Source organism: Anser anser, assembly GCF_964211835.1.
Source record: "Anser anser genome assembly, chromosome: 7".
In the NCBI taxonomy this organism is placed as follows: domain Eukaryota; kingdom Metazoa; phylum Chordata; class Aves; order Anseriformes; family Anatidae; genus Anser; species Anser anser.
The window spans coordinates 17,817,922-17,837,109 of NC_139727.1; the positions used below are offsets into that span (position 1 = coordinate 17,817,922).

At 42.5% G+C, this 19,188-nt stretch overlaps 1 protein-coding gene across 8 annotated transcripts in view; it reads left to right on the top strand.

Annotated features, from left to right (window-relative positions):
• The window catches only part of LOC310902572 (uncharacterized protein), an 881,556-nt gene that overhangs the window by 257,474 nt on the left and 604,894 nt on the right, over positions 1-19,188 (top strand). The window contains exon 18 of one of the 8 annotated variants that reach the window (XR_014586780.1): positions 400-4,023. The exons of the other annotated variants lie outside the window; for them this stretch is intronic. The gene's annotated coding sequence lies outside the window, so the exon portion shown is untranslated. Of the gene's footprint in view, positions 1-399; positions 4,024-19,188 lie in introns of those variants that run through there. 8 annotated transcript variants of the gene reach the window in all.

Genomic DNA, 19,188 nt, shown 5'->3' on the forward strand with positions numbered 1-19,188 from the left:
TGAACTGGTCTTCCAGAAGGGAGAGACTGAGAAATCACCAATAACTCATCCTTTAGTCTTCCAGAAGCATGTTCCAGTAGTATTTTGAAACTGCTCATGGGGAAAACTAAACTAATCCTGTCTCAAAGTACCTTCTGAAAGGCCTCAGAAGGAAGAGTCAGTAAGAATAAGCCGAGTCCCCTACAATAACAAAGGGAATTATAACTCCATTAATGTCAATACTGGGCCAATGAGCAAAAATATCCTCACTTATCCCAATTAACAGGCTTACATTTCTGAATATCTTGGCACAGCATTGTGCATTTTGAAAACAGACTGAAACCTTGTGTCCATATGAATGTGACATAGTCCTGAGTGACGACATGATTGATCCTTACTGTGTCCTTCTGCCAAGCACAGGTTTGAAAACCATGCCCGCAAAAAGCTGAGGACAGGTGGGATGTGGAGACTGCAGCCGAGTGAGGAGGATCCTGCAGGTCACAGCTGTACACCTGCCTCCACTCAGCATCGAGGCTGCCCTTTCTTCAGCTCCACATGTGGTTGTTGCATCCCAGGCCTGACCGGGGAGCATTTATATGAACAGTTGCAGTAGGAAGTCCTGGAGGATCTGCTAAGCAAAGTGAGGACACAGCTTTACAGTAGTCAGGAGTGCAGGTGTGAACAATCACGACTGAGTTAGTCTGAAATGCTAAATTCTGCCATCTCTCCCACCTCTTCCCTGTTGCCTCTACTAAACGTCCTACATTTTGTCATTAGGGTTGAGTAGCAAAACAATACATCTGCAAATAGCTGCCCAGAAGATGAAACTGTTATTTTTGAGCATGAATAGCTCTGCATGGAGTTGACCTGATTGAGGGGAAGAAAAAAGTTCAAGCCGAGTTACTTAAGCTAAAAATACTTTCTCTCATACTTGAAGACAAAAGAAGTGCCTTCCTGCAGTGTGACCTAGGTACGACCTTGCGCAGAGCCTGACATTCTCCTCTATGGGAGGCAGATGATTTTGTGTAGTTAGAGATGGTCCTTACAGTATCCCTATGTGTTCTGGATAATAGAGTACTTTATGTGTATTGAAAACCAAAACAAGGTAATGGGCATGTTTATCTCATAGGTAGGTACATTTATCAAGTGTGCAGTGGTAGAACAATGGCTTGCACCTTGAAAATTTCCTTCTTTAGGGGAGTGTAGTGGGTTTACGTGGCAAGGTTTTGGTAGCAGGGGGCCATAGGGATGGCTTCTGTGAGAAGGATCTAGAAGCTGCCCCATGTTTGGTAAGGGCCCCACTGCTGACCAGAGCTGAGACAATAAGCGATGTTGTTTTGCGCCTCCGTGAGAGCATATTTAAGACAGGGAAAAAAACGCTGCACCACACAGAAGCTGGGAGAGTGAGAGGAGTGAGGAACAGCCTTGCAGGCGCCAAAGTCAGTGAAGAAGGAGGGGGAGAGGTGCTCCAGGCGCCGGAGCAGAAGTCCCCTGCGGCCTGTGGTGAGGACCATGGTGAAGCAGGCTGTCCCCCTGCAGCCCATGGAGTACCACGGTGGAGCAGGGTTCCACCCCGCAGCCCGTGGAGGAGACCACGGTGGAGCAGGAGGACCTGCACCGACACAGGCTGCGGCCTGTGGAAGACCCCTGCCGGAGCAGATTCCGGGCCGGACCTGTAGCCCGTGGAGAGGAGACCAGGCAGGAGCAGGTGAGCTGGCAGGAGCTGCTGCCCGTGGGGGACCCAGGTTGGAGCAGTTCGCTCCTGAGGGATGTACCCCGTGGTACGGACCCATATCTGGAGCAGTTCTTGAAGAGCTGCTGTCTGTGGGCAGCCCACGCCGGATCAGTTCAGCAAGGACTGCATCCCGTGGGAGGGACCCCACAGCACAGGGGACGAGAGTGACCGAGAAGGAGCGGCGGAGAAGCAGCGCTATAGACTGACCATAACCCCCATTCCCCCGTTCCCCTGTGCCGCTCGGGGGGAGGAGGTGGAAGAGGGTGGATGGGGGGGAAGGTGCTTTTGGTTTCTTTCCTTTGTTTCTCGTTTCTCTAGCTTGTTAGTAATAGGCAATAAATCTTACTGTCTCCCTACGCTGAGTCTGTTTTGCCCGTCACAATAATTACTGCGCGATCTCCTCGTCCTTACCTCAACCCTTGAGCCCTTTTCATCGTATTTTGTCCTCGTTCCTCTTTGAGGAGGGGGAGTGAGAGAGTGGTTGTGGTGGAGCTTGGCCGCCCACTCGAGTAAAACCACCACAGGGAGAGAAGAAGAAAAGTTTTTCTGCTGGGCCTGATATTAGCCAGTCTTCCTAAATCAGCAGCAACCTTGTTTGTTTTTATAACAATCAATAGATGTGTTAGGAATATACAGGAATAGTTTCAGTATCAGTCCTCTAACCTCTATGGCTTAGAGGATGGTGTTTTATACTGCTTTTAATACTCTTTTTTTAATCCTTCCCATTCGTAGTAGTAGTTCTCTCTGTTCAGCTGCAATACAAAACGACCTTCACTTTTTCTCCTTCACTTTTCATAATAATTTTTAGAATAGAAAACAAGAGCTTATTGTCTGTTATTTAAAAATGATCTCCTTTATTTGTAAATAAATAGCAGCCCTGGAACAGTTAATTGAATTTGTTTAGTATGGTTATAGGGTGCAACAAAAAGTATTCATCTGTCATTGTCATCAGTGATATCTTATTCATGGAGCTGTAATTCAATGTCGTTTCTCTCCAAAAGTTATAAAAGCATTATAAAAGTGTTACGAGAGAAATAAGAGTAACCAGTCCGCGCAGATCACTGAGATTGTCAAATCATACAGAGCACAAAATGCATTTGTTTGTTCTGTGCTGGGTAATGCTACCTCGTGTCCTTAGTTTTGAAGTAAGTTCCTATGAAGTCAAAAGAGAATATATAAGCTTCTAAAAATACCGAATCTTGAAAGGAAACATGAAATTTCTGTCATATTTTTGATATAGGAAAACCTGTGAGAGTTTTTAGCATTTAAATTAATATATATGTATACATATATATATATATACGTAAACACACAGATGTGTGGTAGATAGACACACAGATATGTGGTAGATAGAATATTTTTACTGCCTGGGGCTTTGACAGTCAGCTTTTACAACTCAAAGTTTATTATTGGTATTTGTTCACCTAGTATTTGCCCATTTTTTTCTTAAAAAAGGAAAAAAAAGCAAAGAAATCCATATAAATTTGCGCCATCCCTGGAAGTGTTTAAGGCCAGGCTGGATGGGGCTTTGAGCAAGCTGGTCTGGTGGGAGGTGTCCCTGCCACCCCCCCCTGCAGGGGGGTGGAACTGGGTGATCTTTAAGGTCCCTTCCAACCTAAACCATTCTATAATTCTTTGAAACCTTTAAAGTGATGTACTGTTATTTTAGGACACTAATTTCTGATTTATCGTTTAGTTCTGCTTATGTGACCTACATCTCTGTGTTACTGGAGAGCATGCTGTCCAGCTGGAATGTACACAGAAACTTTGTTTATTTAGTATTAAAAAAATTCAGTGTGATTCATCATGAGGGCTAGAAGGTAGCTGTATGCATATATGCTGTGAAGGTTTTTTTTTTCTCTGACATTTTTAGATATCATGAAGAATATATTGGATGCTCCCCTCTCCATTTGATACCGTAGGTTTCATCTGTAATTTATCATTCCTCAGAAATGCTATTTCAATTTTACCTTGTTTCAGTGTTATTTCACAGTGACAGTAGTAACTGGTACAAAATATAAATGTCTGCTATTGTTAAAACAACAAAATGCACACCAAAATAATCTACTTTTTATCAAACTATTTTCATCAACCTTGTCTAAGGAACCCACTGAACATGCTGTTATTAGGATTAGCAATTCATATACCTGATTTTTGACCCATTTTTGTCCCCTGACTTCTAGGACCATTCTAGTACCATAAATGAGCTTATTAGTGGCATAAATGAATTTCTAATTTAAGAAATTAATCTGAGGTTTGTTTTTTTTAATATGTCCATTATTTTTTTGTCTTTATGGGGCACCTTTACCTCTTAGCTGGATTGCATTATGGAGATTTTAAAATGTGAGTCTATGTAATGTTTATTAACAACAGACTCATATAGTAATTATTACTTGTAGAAGCATACTGTCTAGAGGCCAAGACTTAAGACCTTATTCAAGACATTCCACATCCTTCTGAGTTGTTCTCAGTTGGGCAGATTTTAAGAATATGAAAAAAGTGTCAATGCAAGCTGTCTTCTTTAACTGTCTATTTTTGTACTGACTATTTTCTGGTTCCTTTTGTTCTAACCCTTGAGTATCTAGGGTAAGTTCTGTATATTTGCCATAACCTCATAGAAGAGAAAGCAGTATTCTCATCTGAGAGGCAACAATCTGAGAGACAACAGACAGAGGGTAGGAAAGGTACTGTGAGAGGGGAGCCTCTGGTTTATCTCCAGGTGATTCCCCAGATCTCTCTGACTTACTGCTATGGAACTACAGAGTTTCTCGTTTTGAATGGTAACTCACAGTTAGGTATTTTGCAGTTAATTTATTCTCCTTGGGCCACACATTTCCGTTCTGTGTAATTCAAGATGTGTAAAGACATGTATTGCTTCTGAGGAGAATGCAGAGTGCCACAGAGAGTAGGAGGTGAATTGTCACTTTTCTTCTGGTTCTTCTGAACACAAATCCATAGGATTTAACATCAGGTATCTTCCACCCCTTGGGCCTTATGCTGGTGATCCTGGGTCCATAGAGTAGCTGTTCTCAGGCTTGATAAATTAAACGACAAGAAGCTCAGGGTGCAGAACAATTGGAAATGGAGACAGGGTCACACTGAATACTGAAACAGACTACAGATCTTTTTCTCACAGGAGGGAGAAGGCAAGACTTGGTACATAAGCTGGGCTTCCTTGAACACTCTAGAAATACATGAGGAATACACAAGTGTTTTCATCACTCATAGAATCATAGAATATCCCGAGTTGGAAGGGACCCATAAGGATCATCTAGTCCAACTCCTGGCACCGCACAGGTCTGCCCAAAGTTTAGACCATGTGACTAAGTGCACAGTCCAGTCTCTTCTTAAATTCAGACAGGCTTGGTGCAGTGACTGCTTCCCTGGGGAGCCTGTTCCAGTGTGCGACCACCCTCTCGGTGAAGAACCTCTTCCTGATGTCCAGCCTAAACTTCCCCTGCCTCAGCTTAACACCGTTCCCGCGGGTTCTGTCTCTGGTGTTTACAGTGAATAGGTCACCTGCCTCCCCACTCCCCTTCGCGAGGAAGTTGTAGACCGCGATGAGGTCTCCCCTCAGCCTCCTCTTCTCCAGGCTGAACGGGCCCAGTGCCCTCAGCCGCTCCTCATACGTCTTCCCATCTAGGCCCTTCACCGTCTTCGTCGCCCTCCTCTGGACACTCTCCAACAGTTTCATGTCCTTTTTGTACTGTGGTGCCCAGAACTGCACACAGTACTCGAGGTGAGGCTGGACCAGCGCAGAGCAGAGCAGAGCAGGACAATCACCTCCCTCGACTGACTAGCGATGCCGTGCTTGATGCACCCCAGGATACAGTTGGCCCTCCTGGCTGCCAGGGCACACTGCTGGCTCATATTCAACTTGCTGTCAACCACAACCCCCAGATCCCTCTCTGCGGGGCTGCTCCCCAGCGTCTCATCGCCCGGTCTGTACGTATAGCCAGGGTTGCCCCATCCCAGGTGCAGGACCCGGCACTTGCCTTTGTTAAACTTCATGTGGTTGGTGATCGCCCAGCTCTCCAATCTGTCCAGATCTCTCTGCAAGGCCTTTCCACCCTCATCAGAGTCCACAACTCCTCCAAGTTTGCTGTTGTCGGCAAATTTCCTCAAAACACCTTCTAGTCCTACATCCAAATCATTTATAAAGACATTGAAGAGGACTGGCCCTAGAATGGAGCCTTGAGGGACCCCACTAGTGACCATCCGCCAGCCAGATGTGGCCCCATTAACCACAACCCTTTGAGCGCTGCCCGTCAGCCAATTGCTCACCCATCGTATGATGGTTTTGTTAAGTTGTATGCTGGACGTTTTGTCCAGTAGGATCCTATGGGAAACCGTGTCAAAAGCCTTGCTGAAGTCCAAAAAGATCACATCAGCTGGTTTCCTTTGGTCAACTAGATGGGTGATCTTATCATAAAAGGAAATCAAATTTGTTAGGCAGGCAGGACCTACCCCTCATGAACCCATGTTGGCTGGGACCAATGACTGCATTGTACCCTAGGTGCGCCTCAGTAACTTCAAGAATCATCTTCTCTGTAATTTTACCAGGCGCTGACGTGGAACTGACAGGCCTGTAATTGCTAGGGTCTTCTTTCTTACTCTTCTTGAAAACTGGGACAACTTTTGCCAGCTTCCAGTCTACTGGGACCTCTCCAGATTCCCAAGATTGTTGAAAAATAATTGAGAGGTCCCACGATGACATCAGCCAGCTCTTTAAGCACCCTGGGATGGATCCCATCCGGACCCATGGACTTGTATGGATCCAGGTGGAGCAGCAAATCCCGCACACGTTCAGGGTCGGTTGGGAGTTTGTCATTCCCACCGTCATGGTCCTCCCGCTCAGGGCACCCAGGGTCCCGAAGCCCATCATCAGCATTGAAGACAGAGGTGAAGAAGGCATTAAACGTCTCTGCTTTGCCTGTGTCATTGTCTGTGAGGAGACCTTCCCCATCAAGTAGCGGACCTATGTTTCTTTGGTTCTCCTTTTTCTGTTAACATATCTAAAAAAAACCTTTTTTATTGTCTCTCACAGACATGGCCAGCTTCAACTCTTGTTGGGCTTTGGCCCCGCGAATTTTCTCCCTACAAACATGAACAGCATCCCTATATTCCTTCATCGTCGCCTGACCCTCCTTCCAGTAGCCGTACACTTTCTTTTTCCGCCTAAGCTCCAGTAGAAGATCCCTGGTCAGCCAGGCCGGCCTTCTGCCCTGCCTGCCTGCCTTCCAATATTTTGGAATTGCCTGATCTTGTGCTTTTAGGAGGCAGTGCTTAAAGATTGACCAGCACTGATGGACGCCTATGCCTTCAAAAGCAGCTTCCCAGGGGACCTTGCTGAGTAGTTCCCTGAGCAGCCTGAAGTCTGCTTTCCTCATATCCAGGGCTGAAGTTTTGGTGGCAGTTTTCCTTCTGTCACCATAAATTCTAAACTCAGCCACTTCATGGTCACTATGACCGAGACGGCTGCGAATTGCCACGTCTCCCACAAGACCCTGTCTGTTCTCCAGCAACAGATCAAGGAGGGCACCTTTCCTAGTTGGCTCCCTTAGCACCTGCACCAAGAAGTTATCATCTAGGTGCTTTATGAACCTCCTGGACTTGCTCGTGTCAGCCATGAGGTGATCCCAGTTGATGTCTGGCAAGTTGAAATCCCCCATTAGGACAAGGGGAATTGATCTTGAGGCATCTCTTAGTTCTGCAAAAAAAAATTCATCGGCGTTCTCGTCCTGGCCAGGTGGTCTGTAATAGACTCCCACAACGACATCCCCTTTATTTGTTCATCCCTTAATCCTTACCCAGAGGCTCTCAACTTTGCCATCCCCAACTTGAAGTTCCATGCAGCCCAGCCCGTGCTTCACATACATCGCCACCCCGCCACCTCGCCTACCCTGCCTGTCCCTCCTGAAGAGCCTGTAACCATCTATTGCAACACACCAGCCACAGGACTCATCCCACCAGGTTTCGCTTCTGCCGATGATGTCGTAGCTGTGGGACTGGGCCAAGACTTCTAGATTGTCCATTTTATTCCTCATACTGTGTGCGTTTGTGTAGAAGCACTTCAAATGCGCTTCCCTACACACAGCATCTTGTGGAGCCGACCGAAGGACCTCACTAGGACGCAGTCCCTCTGATTCTAGTGCACCATCCCTTAGCTCATCACCAGCGTGCCTGGTTTTATCCCCTTCCCCCTTCAACTCTAGTTTAAAGCCCTATCTATCAGCCCTGCTGATAGATAAATCACTGATTTACAAAGGACTTATGTGCCCAAAAGCTTATGTTGTCCCTCACGTTGTTTCACTTAGTTTAATACAGATGATATTTCCCTACAAACCTTATCTTGCTTGTGTCCATAAGCTGTCATGCCTATAGCAAAACATAAAAGCATTGAACTGGGGAGTGAGGAAAATGAATCATTTGTAGTCTGGTTCAGAAAAGGTAAGGTTCTGTCACAGGTTTCACGATTAGTTACAGGTTTCCCCATTAAGGTTTCAAAGTAGAGACTGTAAAAACTAATGATGGTTTAGTGGGACTAAAAGAACCCAGTTTGCTCGCTTCAGGTTGGCTTTCCATCTTTACCTGGTTTTCAGTAGCTTTATAAACACCCTGAGCCACAACAATAGCTGGTACAAATTCCTTCTTATAATAAACAGTTCTCACTATATGGAGGGGATTTTGTCACTGTCCCCACTCTACCCCATAGTCTTTCAGAAGCATGAGACCTCTGAGTTGGCTCCACTTTTGTATGCAGTGTTTAGACTACATAGTAGTTTATTGAGTGCTTTGTTATGGAAAATCCTGGGTAACTATGAATTATAGATGTCAATGTTTCCCTAGTTGTACGTTTTCTAAGAGTGATTCTTTAGCATCAAGGTCTTAGCTCATGACTTTCCATTGACATCAGCATTATGTATGTTCATGCTACTTTGTAGATGTTTCAGTAGTCATTTTGGTATGTGCCCCTGTTTTATTATCTTGTGTGAAAGCTACTATAAGAGCTATTGACAAGAAAATCTTGCTTTACCAATGTTTTTGGAAAGAAAAATTGTGAAGATAGTCCTCTGAGAACTTGTGTAGCTCTAGTTTTTCATAGGAGATGAAAAGTACTTTATGTCATTTGTTGTCTAATTAGTGTGATGATGGACTTCATTTCTTAATAGTGACTTTCTAATTGCTACTTAATTTTTTGCTAGAACTTGAACAACTGTGGTTCTCCTTTTATATACCCAATCTCAAGTTGGCCACAGGAAGGTTTCAGTGTTACCAAATTTCTCTCTAAATCACAATGGAAGTAAGTGCTTTTTTCTTTTGAAAAAAGCGTTAGCTGTTGCAAAAGTTTATGAGAAGTGCTGTACTGTAAGTCAGTCCATTTCCAGATGTTAGTAACCTCAAGTCCATAAAAAATAATGCTTTAATTATGCTATTGTTTTGGTTAATGCTTCATTATAGGATAAGGCAGTCTTATGTGTGGTAAAGCAGATAGAACTTGTCAGTATCACTTCTGCTCTGAACCAGAAGGGTTATAGCAGTCCGAGCCATTAGGAAAGCTAACTGAAGGGTTGTATGAATCCTATAGAAATGAACCGATCTTGTCCTAATGGTTTCAGCTCTCTTGGCAATGAAGTATCTATTGCACTCCTTCAGAAGGCACATTTGGGCTGTTTTCTAGTGCATATTGAGCACATTCTGATTGTTTCGAGGGATCATCAGGTCAATGCAGTTAAGATGTGGACAAAATATCTTAAAAGAGCATGGCTAACGTTTACTAGTGTTTGTGCTATTCTTGTGTTTAATAGCATTTAGAGGGGGTGTAGAGCCCATAATTGCTCTTAAGGCAATGGGCGAATGCTCTGAAGATAAGAAATACTGGAGGACTTAGAGCATCTAGAGATCTAATGTTCAAGGAAAGGGGATACCTGAGCATACCGCTCTTGGTCTAGTTCTCATCTTCCTTATGTGCTGAAGGTAAGCACCAGGGCTAGAGCCGCAGAGAGGAGCAGGATGGCACTAAAAAATATGGTACTCAGACACATGTATAGTAGTCAGTATTGGGAGGGGGGACATCTTACCGTTACTGCCTTTCACCTACATTGTCTGAAACCCCAGGTGTGGCCTGCATCCTTTAATCTGTTTGTCTAGTTCTGTTCCTAGATAAATCCCTTATTTCAGTGGGTGATAGGCTGTACTTGGTGTTGAGTCTCTGTATTGACCATCATTAACTCCAAAACTATACTGTTTTTGAGCAGTGTCTTCTATATAAAAAGAATAAGAAAGGGATGGTTGGTAGCATGTGCTGTAATTTTGTTTTCCTTTATTTTTTAAAGATGGAGCATTACTTCTGTTGAATAAAGACTGGGCTCAGGTTAGCATATGCTGCACACCTGAATGTGTTTCTAGTATTCCTCAGTGACTTCTCAGTGAAAGACAGTCCTGTAAGATAGGCTGTGATGCTGCAGGTGTTCCAGAGCCAGTCTGATTTAACAAATTAAATAAAGATACCTAATGCTGAACCATGTGTGGAATCAAGGTTGAACTAAGGGGATTAGTTCCATGGCCTGTTGCTTAGAGGTGAGAAATTTCATGTCTTTATCTTTGAAGCAGTTTTTTAAACAGAAGGATAAAATGAGGTCTTGGAGGGAAGGAGTTTGGAGGTAATAAAAGGAGAGGTGTGCTTTGAAATAAACAAAGCCAGTCTGAGTCATAGAATCACCAGTCACCTCCTTATTTTCCAGGGGCCTTAGCAGAGTTTCCAGGAGGATCTGCTCCAGGTCCAGAGGTGAGACTGACTGGTCTGTAGTTCCCTGTGTCTTCCTTTGTTCTCTTTGTAAAAATGGGGGTGATGATGCCCCTTTTTTTTTACTGAAGTTTCCCTGGGAACTCCACTAGGCTGAAATCTCACTGTAATGGATTCAGTTTAATGTCTGAGCTGTGCTTATTTCTTTTTTTGTGAGACATTTTCCTTTGGGAAGCATGGTGTGGTGTGGTGACATGTCATTCATATTATTTTTATGTAATTTTTACTCATAAATTGCCTTCATTGTTACTTCTGTCACTCTAGGGCATAATGTACCCAATAAAACCTATGAGTAAGCATTGCTAGAGCTATTTTCAAATTGCATATATGAAGACAGTGAAGTAGAAAAAAGTGAATGCAGATTATGTCCTCCAGCACTGAAAGAAAAACCTATTAGGTGTTTGATCTCTCTCTGTCTCTGTCAGTCTCTCTGTCATGTCCTTCTGTGTGTGTTTTTTTTTTTTTTTTTTTTGGCTGGACATTGCAATGAGATAAAGCATATTCCAATTATCTTAAATGGGAAACCCAATTACATTCTTCAGAAGAATTTCTGATAATACAATACACGCAGGAGAGTGAAAAATTGTACCATGTATTGCTGAATTATTACTGTACAGTAGCATGATCTCCATTGTTCCGACTGTGAGTCGTAGGTGTGCCTGGGACTCTTACATTTCCATTGTAAATCTGTCTGACACACAGCAGCCGTAAGAATAATGTACTGTTGTGTCTCTTTTTATTTAGAATGTATTTTAATGGATGTGGTTTTGTCAGCTAGACAGCTCTGGAGACTATACACATATCAAAGTGATAAATGCCTGGCTGTTAAAATCCCGGGTCATATTCATGAGAAAAACTCAGATCTTGCTTTTCCGTAGACCGTACAAAGTCATTACCTTTTGGGACTGTCCTGGATAGCTACACAAACAATCTTGTTTTCTCCCAGCATTCTTCTGCTCCACAGAACTCGCATCTGGCTTTGATATTTATTATTTCTTGCCGTTACCTTCAAAGAGAGCTCTGGCCTGTGGCTGTCAATGCTCTCCTGCTCACTGACGCTTGAGAGGTGAAGGTGCAGGCACCTTAAGAGGGGGCCTCCTGTCTTGCAAGAGGAAACAAGCAACTTCATAATACTTAGGATATCACACTATTTCTAATTTAAAATAAATAAATAACAGAGATGACAGGTTAGAGTATGAAATGCAAGGAGGTGAAAACAAAAGAGAAAGTGAAAACCAACTAGAATCAATATTACTAAGTTTGACGTAGCTAGCTGGCTTTTTGTATTTTTATTTTTTTTAGTACCTTCTGTTTAGTACCTAAATAAGTAGAATTTTGGCAGGTAGGCACTTCCCTGATGGTGGCAGTATGATTTTAGGATGCCCTATACTGCTTCTTCTTGCAACTAGGAGGTTAACGTGCCATGAGGGATGCTGATGAAACTGGCTGGGGAGGCGGCACAGCTGTGAGCGTTGCATGTGCCCCGAGAGCCTGCTCAGGGTAATGAGCTGCTGGCTTGGAGTGGTTGGGGTCTCTTGGCCTGCAGGGGACTTGTGGGAGGGAAGCTGGGGAGAGAAATGTTCTGTGCTGTCTTTATCTGACACCTTTCTGTTCTTTATACCTTGACTGATATAAAATCATGAGCGGAGTTGCTACACATGCTGTACCCAAAGGAGTTTTAGTTCGGCAGGAAAGTCAGGGATCTGTCTGCTCCTGAAGCTGTAGCAGATGGTCTGCAGGGCAGCAGGTAGGACCGTGCTGGTCCCAAGTGGTTGCCTCTATGGTCTGGAAGAACATTCTGGTGCTGGCAGAGGCTTTATGCCTCAAAGTTGGGAACTGTTATGTTCATACATCAAATAATAACTGAAATGCAACAAGAGCAAGGGGTTTGGAGAGAGAAAAATATACAGGTCTTACAACCTTTTCTATTTGCCACGGTACTGGGTGTTTCCATGTTAAAGGAAATAAAGAGAACAGTTACTTTCAAACCACGTGAGAAACCTTTCAAGTATGTAATTTGTCAGTACAAACTAGCAAGTTGCATTTTAGGGAAAAGAAAAGTCCAATATTGCTGGAATATGCCACAAAAATGTCAGAGTTCTAAATGTGAAAATTGTCTTCAGATTTTGTGCCCAGAACTTTCTCACTGCTGATAGAGATGAAGAGCAAGGGAATGCTTGGCTGTTCCTTAGCTGGGCCGGGTTGATGAGGTTGAGGATACACCCTTTGGGGATGACTAAATCGGCCAGGGATGTGTGAAAACACACGCACACATTCCAACTTCATGTTAAAAATGTTAACAATATGTTAATATCTCTGAACCAAAGAGACATCTTTTTCAAGATGTTTTCCAGTCAAGTAAGTCTTGAAGACCCACAAGCTTATATTAGCATGTAAAGAAGCTTTTTATTTCTGGTGTTTGAGTGGAAGTGCTAGATCTGTAATCATTTACATTTAAGACAAATGAAAGCTGGTAGAAAATAAATTTGAAAAGAAATTGGTCATGAGCTTTAAGTGAGGTGATGTGAGGGTGAAGCATGAAGACATGCATGGCATTTTGCAGGTTGGTATGACACATGTATGACATGCTGAAAACATTTAGTAGTTTTGCCTTCTCCTCTGTTTTTTTTACTAACAACAAAATGCTAGTTCTTCATTTTTTTTTGCTTTACTGGAAGACCCTGCTAAGATCTGGGATGCCATGAGTAGTCATACAGCCTGAGCTGTGTGACACAGAGACATCCAGCCCCTCCAGCACAATGATACTCCTTATGGCTTCCTATACGCTTTAGACTAGAAATTGAAAAAGTTCTCCTAGATCTGAAAAGATTAGGATGGTCTGACTCGCATATTCTGAAGAGAGGAATGTGTTTCTATTTTTGTCCAATTTTCATTTTTGACAGCTAATGGCCTGTGAAAATGATGCAGGGCAAACAGGGAAAATTTTAACTTCTGAAATGTTTTCCACTCCTTACACACAACAGGGCCATCGAAGTTTCATTCACCTAAGTGCTATGAGCAGTGAAACACATAGGATAGAAGGAGGGCTCTAGGCAGAAGCTGTAGAAGCAAACTGAGCAGTGCTCAGTAAATTAGTACCTAAATATTTGCAGAGATGCTTTGCTGTTATTATGAAGAAAATTTCCTCTGGAGATCTACTTCATTCCCAATTCATTAATGAAAGAGCAAAATTCAGCACTGCTTACAGCTGCTCTTTATGTTGATAATATGCAAAATTCAAAGCAGCTCGATGATCTGCTGCTCTACCTCCTTTGTATAGCACACAAGCAAAACCCCGTTAAAATATATGTTTGTATGGCTAACCATAGCCAGACCACTCTGATCTATAGCGGTGCTTCTCCCTCTTTCCCTGTTTAATTACAAATGTCAGCTTTCTACTAACATCAAGCTATAGCTGTTCAAAATGAAGTTGCAATGTTAGTCTCCCTTCTCTTTTTGGCTCCTGGCGATGAGCCATGGTTGTTCAGCTAAAACACAAAGAGATTTGCTTTTAACTGAGAACAAATATGCTCTATGTTGTGTGGAAAGGTTAAAGAGTCCTGAAAGATGGAATTACAAACTATGGAGGAGTCTCTTGGAAAGTTGTATTTGTACTAAGTCAGAACAAAAATCCTGTGTTTCTCTCTCTCTCTCTCTTTTTCTGTTATGGGAGATTTCACAGGGAAATTGGTGCTCAGAGGAAGCCATTTATTAAAGTCAAATACTGTTAATTGGGATATTTCTGCCTTTTAGTTTACTGCTAGGCAAGCCAGTAATACCTACTCCCTCATCCATGACAGCAAGCTCTAGAGATTGTTTTCCTTATTCTCTAATTTAAAAGAAATTAAAATAAATAAATAGATTTCTGCAGCAAAACTAAAAGGGAAGTTAGAACTGCACCATCAGCATTTCTCTGTTCCTTTGAAGTGAGATGCCATAGGACTTTGTGCCCACAAGTGGGTCTAACATGGACATCAGTCCCATAATTGGTAACATTTTCTTCCTGAATTACCATGTCTTACTACTGAAGTAGATTTTAGAAGATAGCAATTTCAGTATTTCTTTGAAATGCATAGGTTAATTTTTGTTTTGTTTATTTTTTTTTCACTGAGTGTAACGTGAGCACACACATGTTCATGCAGTTTTCTCTGAATGTGCACTAAAGAAATAGAAAAAACACTAGATTTAGCATCACTAAAGAAATAGAAAAATATATTGCTGTGAACTTTCCTTTCTCTTCAGTTGTAGCAGACCTGTCCTGCCCAGGAGCTGGTGGCTGGTTTCTCTTGGCAGCGGTTGGGACTGTTATACGTGAAGCAGAATTGCTTATTACAAACCTCCTGATGCAATTCTTCAGTGGTGGCCTCACTTGTAAGAAGTAAACATGGCTTAAGTTAGGCTTTGCTATTACTAAGGCACATGGATGTAAATACTCCTCCATCAAGAGATTTTTGCTGAAAAAAATGTCTATTATAGTACTGTATTTTCCTTGTGTGTATTAAGTTCCTAGCCCTTTGAGGTGTCTCCCCTGTTAAAGGAGAAAGAGAAATGGGCAGCTTGGCCGGCAGGCTGCCAGAGAGATGATCTGTATCTGCCAAGCACTCACCCGCATGTTACCTTCCTGGTTTCCTCACAGATTAATCTTGCTTGTTACCAGAGGCAAACAACCACATTTTGCTTTTTGGAACATGTAAGGCGCTACCAGACAGTGTACATAAGAAGCATAGAGAGATACCTAATTAAATTTATAATCTAATTGCCCCTTTGTGTTGACACTGCGGTTCCTGAGTCCAGCCCCTGCTGAGCCTGCCGGGCTGATAATGGATGCCTGCCTGAAACCCACTCTGTGCACCTCCTTAGGTTCCTGCAGGCACAATTGCTTTTGATCAAGTCCCAGTTCTAAGAGGAGAAAGCACCACCAGCACACAGGCTAGAGAGAAATGAAAAGTTTTGCATTTGCCCTTTGCAAGAAGACATTTGGTCCTAATAAGCTCAGTTTTATGGTGATACAACCTGCAAACTACCCAGGGTTGCTGCGTGGTTACAGGTATTTAAGAGACTTCTCATTTCTGTAAGGAAGGAACCCACAGCCATGACACTACATTTTTGTGGCTCGAGACCTAGTTTAAACTCTGTTTCAGGGGAGTTTTCAGCATAAAGCCACAGCTGTACCTCAACTTTTCCTTTTTCCCTGGTGTGCAGATTCTTACTCGGTCTTAATTTCCTTCTTTTATTTCTGTTTTTTGTCCCCAAATGTCTGGTCTGTGGCGTGTGTAACACTCTTGACTTCCTGCAGGTCAGAAGAAAGGTCTTAAGAGAGCAGCTAATTCTTCTGCTCTGTGCTTGCACGTAGTGCCCCTGTGGCTGAAATGAGAAAAGGCGTTCCCTGAGCAGCATCGTATGGGGCAGGAGCACACAGGCAGAACTGCCCTACGTGCAGGAAGGGTTTTCAGAAGTGTTTGCCCCACTGGAGGAAAGGGGCTGATTTTCAGTGCAGAGCTGTCACGCCCACAGTTTGCAGCTCCTCTGATGTTGCTGTGGAGTTTGTTTGCATCCAAAACAGGCTAATTGTAGGGGGTTGGGGTCAAGTTAATTCTCATGAGGATCCTTAGAAATGACAACAGTGAACAACTGGTATCGGAGCTTGTCCTTTCTCAGTCCTGTTCGTTTTGAACCCTGTCACTTACAAAGCATCTGTTAATAGCTCAGGAGGTTGTTAAACTTAGAACTCTAAAACTGCAGGAGTGAAAGCCACAAGAAAACTAAAGGAAAATATATGACGTGAGATTGATGAGCATTTAGTGGCAGGTAAAAAAGAGCTGAAAGGTTTGATGCTTTTCTTCCGTAGTGACCATATCCAGCATAGTTGGTACACCTGCAGCCATCGGGCTGCTGCAGAGGTTTGTTCCACTTTGTCCCTCCACTTGTGCTGTTGTGACGTTATCCTTTAATTATACACCATGTACCAGAGAGAAATGTATGAATGTTTCTTTTTTGGGGCAGAAATTGGGCATGTGAGTACTCTCAGGTCCAAGATTTTCCATGCCCCTGGACTGTTAGAATGGAGAATGCTTCTCAGCATCAGCTTCTGCAGTTAATTATTTTTGTATAAATCAAAGACCTAATAAAATTAATTAAGCAGAGGAGTGCTTTGTTTTTTGCCAAAAAACCAAATGCATTCAATACCGCAATGACTAATTCGAAGCAATAAGGAAGACTGTAGTCTTTAGGAATAAATAATGTCAAACGTCCTAATGGCAAGTGGAAAAAAGTTATTGAACTGGGAGAAAAGCTATTGAGCAATGTAAGCGAGATGACAAAAGCCTCAGAAAGGTTGTCAGATGTGGTTTTAAACTTATATTTAATCTTGCGATATTGTGAGAGAGAGGAGATACTGAAGGATCATCGCAAGAAGAGAAGAAGTAACAAGTTTAACACAGCCACTTACTCCAGGGGAGCTATCTCCTCTGGTGTAATCCGCGTCAAATGGCCCATTCCTGAATTTCATGGGAGCTGAGCTCTGTGCATTGTTGGGAGGCTGCCAGCATAATGAGGAGTTGGACGGTCTGTAATTCAAAACCCAGGCACCCGAGACTGGTAAATCTAGGGAAGAGTGACCCTGACCTGCAATTTAGATGGTAGACCGGGAGAGCTTTTTTTGGAAACAATCTCTGCTAAACTGGAAAAATTCTCCTGAATCATAATTGTTTTGTGTATCGAAGGCAGGCATCTGAGTGCCTGACCAATTCTGTTCAGGGAAGAAGTAGTAACGGCTTTCAGATGTGGCCTTTGCAGTTTGAGATTTCCTTTTAAGCATTATTTGTGGGGAAATTAACATTTGAATTATTCAGTATGTTTTCCTTGGGGGATAATGACTTAGGAAATGGCATAAAAATTCTGAAAGTCTCATTTCATGTTAACCTGTTGTGGCAGCAGTCCTGCAGTAGGCATTTGGATTAGACATCTGTTGCTGTATTACAGCATCTATTCCCTTTACAGTAATTTTTTTTTTTCTTAAGTTTTTCTCCCTAGTATGCTTAGTGTTTTTTTTTCTCCTTCTAAATGGCATGGAAAAAAAGAATTGTATTAAAAGTCCATGTGCTCTCAGCGGTAAGTGGCATCATGGCAAATATTTATCCACCTTGTTTAATTTCCCATTCCTTCCCCGTTCTGTTTTTGCCTAATGGAATTGTTAATACACCTTCTTTAGTCTAATGTGGTTTTACCTGAGAAGCTGTACACTTCACATAAGCAGTTTAATATTTTCCCCCCTGCTATAATTCACCCAAACCTTTAATCCCCAAATATACAAAGAACCTCGTTCTTTGCTTGGTGGGTAATTATTTAAAACTCCCAACTACTTAGGTAGCTGTTCGTGGCTGGTTGAATGCTGGCCCTTAATATAACGAATGGTAATCTCAGATTGTTCCAAGAAACTTTGAGACAGAAGACAACCATGAGTTTTATAATGAAGCAGTGTATTTCTGCAGCTGCTTGATAAGGAGCTGTGTGACTGGGAACCTTTCTGAGGTTCATAAAAATGAAACACTGGAGAATGACAAATCCTTTAGTCTACCACTACAACACTTCATTTCTGAGCAAAAGCAATACTGTACTTATAAGATTACAAAAAGCTGTAGGCACCATTTATATTCCAAGATGATGTTTGCTGCTGACCAAATAAAATATTTTGAAATCGCTTTTGTGTGCGCTGAATATTTTAGGCCATGATTGGATATTTTATATACAAACAATAATCCATTCTTCAGCTGTCCTGATGCTCATCAGGTCAAATGCTGGCTTTTCCAGAGTGGAGGTGTAGGAATGGCAAAATCACTGATGTGTGAAAGTTTTATAGAAGCAGCCAATTACTTTGAGCAAATAGCTGCTTTTGATCTTTCTGGTGATTGAATTGGCGATGTCTCAGGACAGGGAAGTCTACTGCTCTTCTTTAAGTGCAGCACATTTTTCATACATATATCATCATTTCTGTAACCTTCATGAGTTTTGATTTCAGAAGACAGTTTTTTTTTTTCCCCTTCCTTTTCTGGTCATAGAACTTCAATGATTAAACAATTTTGTGTAACGTTTGAGCTGGGAATTTTGTTCCAGCACAGAGTTAAAATACTGTAAGATTTCTGAGTCTCTTGCTCAAAGCACTGTTTTACTGAAAATGACAGGCCTGGCAGAAACCTGAGGAAACCAGATATCCTGGAGACACCTGCGGAGTTAGGGTTGTTTGTTTTCCTTCTGTAAACCATACACACGTAAAAAACAAGGACATGATTTATCAGTCCTTAATTGCTGTTGTTCACCTGTTGCACAGGAATAGCCAGCAGAAGGGGATGGGTAGGGCCTGATCAATACAGGCTCTGCAGAAGTTCAAGAATTGTTTTTTGCTTGTGTCAGGAGTGCTGGAGCAATGACTACTGTTGCAGTGTCGTTCTATTACGTGCTAAACTGGGTCTTGTTTAATAATATACTGAAATGGATTAAAAGTCTATTGATAAGGAATAATGCAATCATGCATACTTGACAAATGCTAACAGAAAAGAGATTATCAGCTGAAATTTACTCTCTCTTACTAAGTTTCTCCCCATGAGCCTTTGGCCCCAAACTATTTCAAGGTTGTGGGAAGATGGAGATGGTGTTTGTCCAAGCGCTGTTC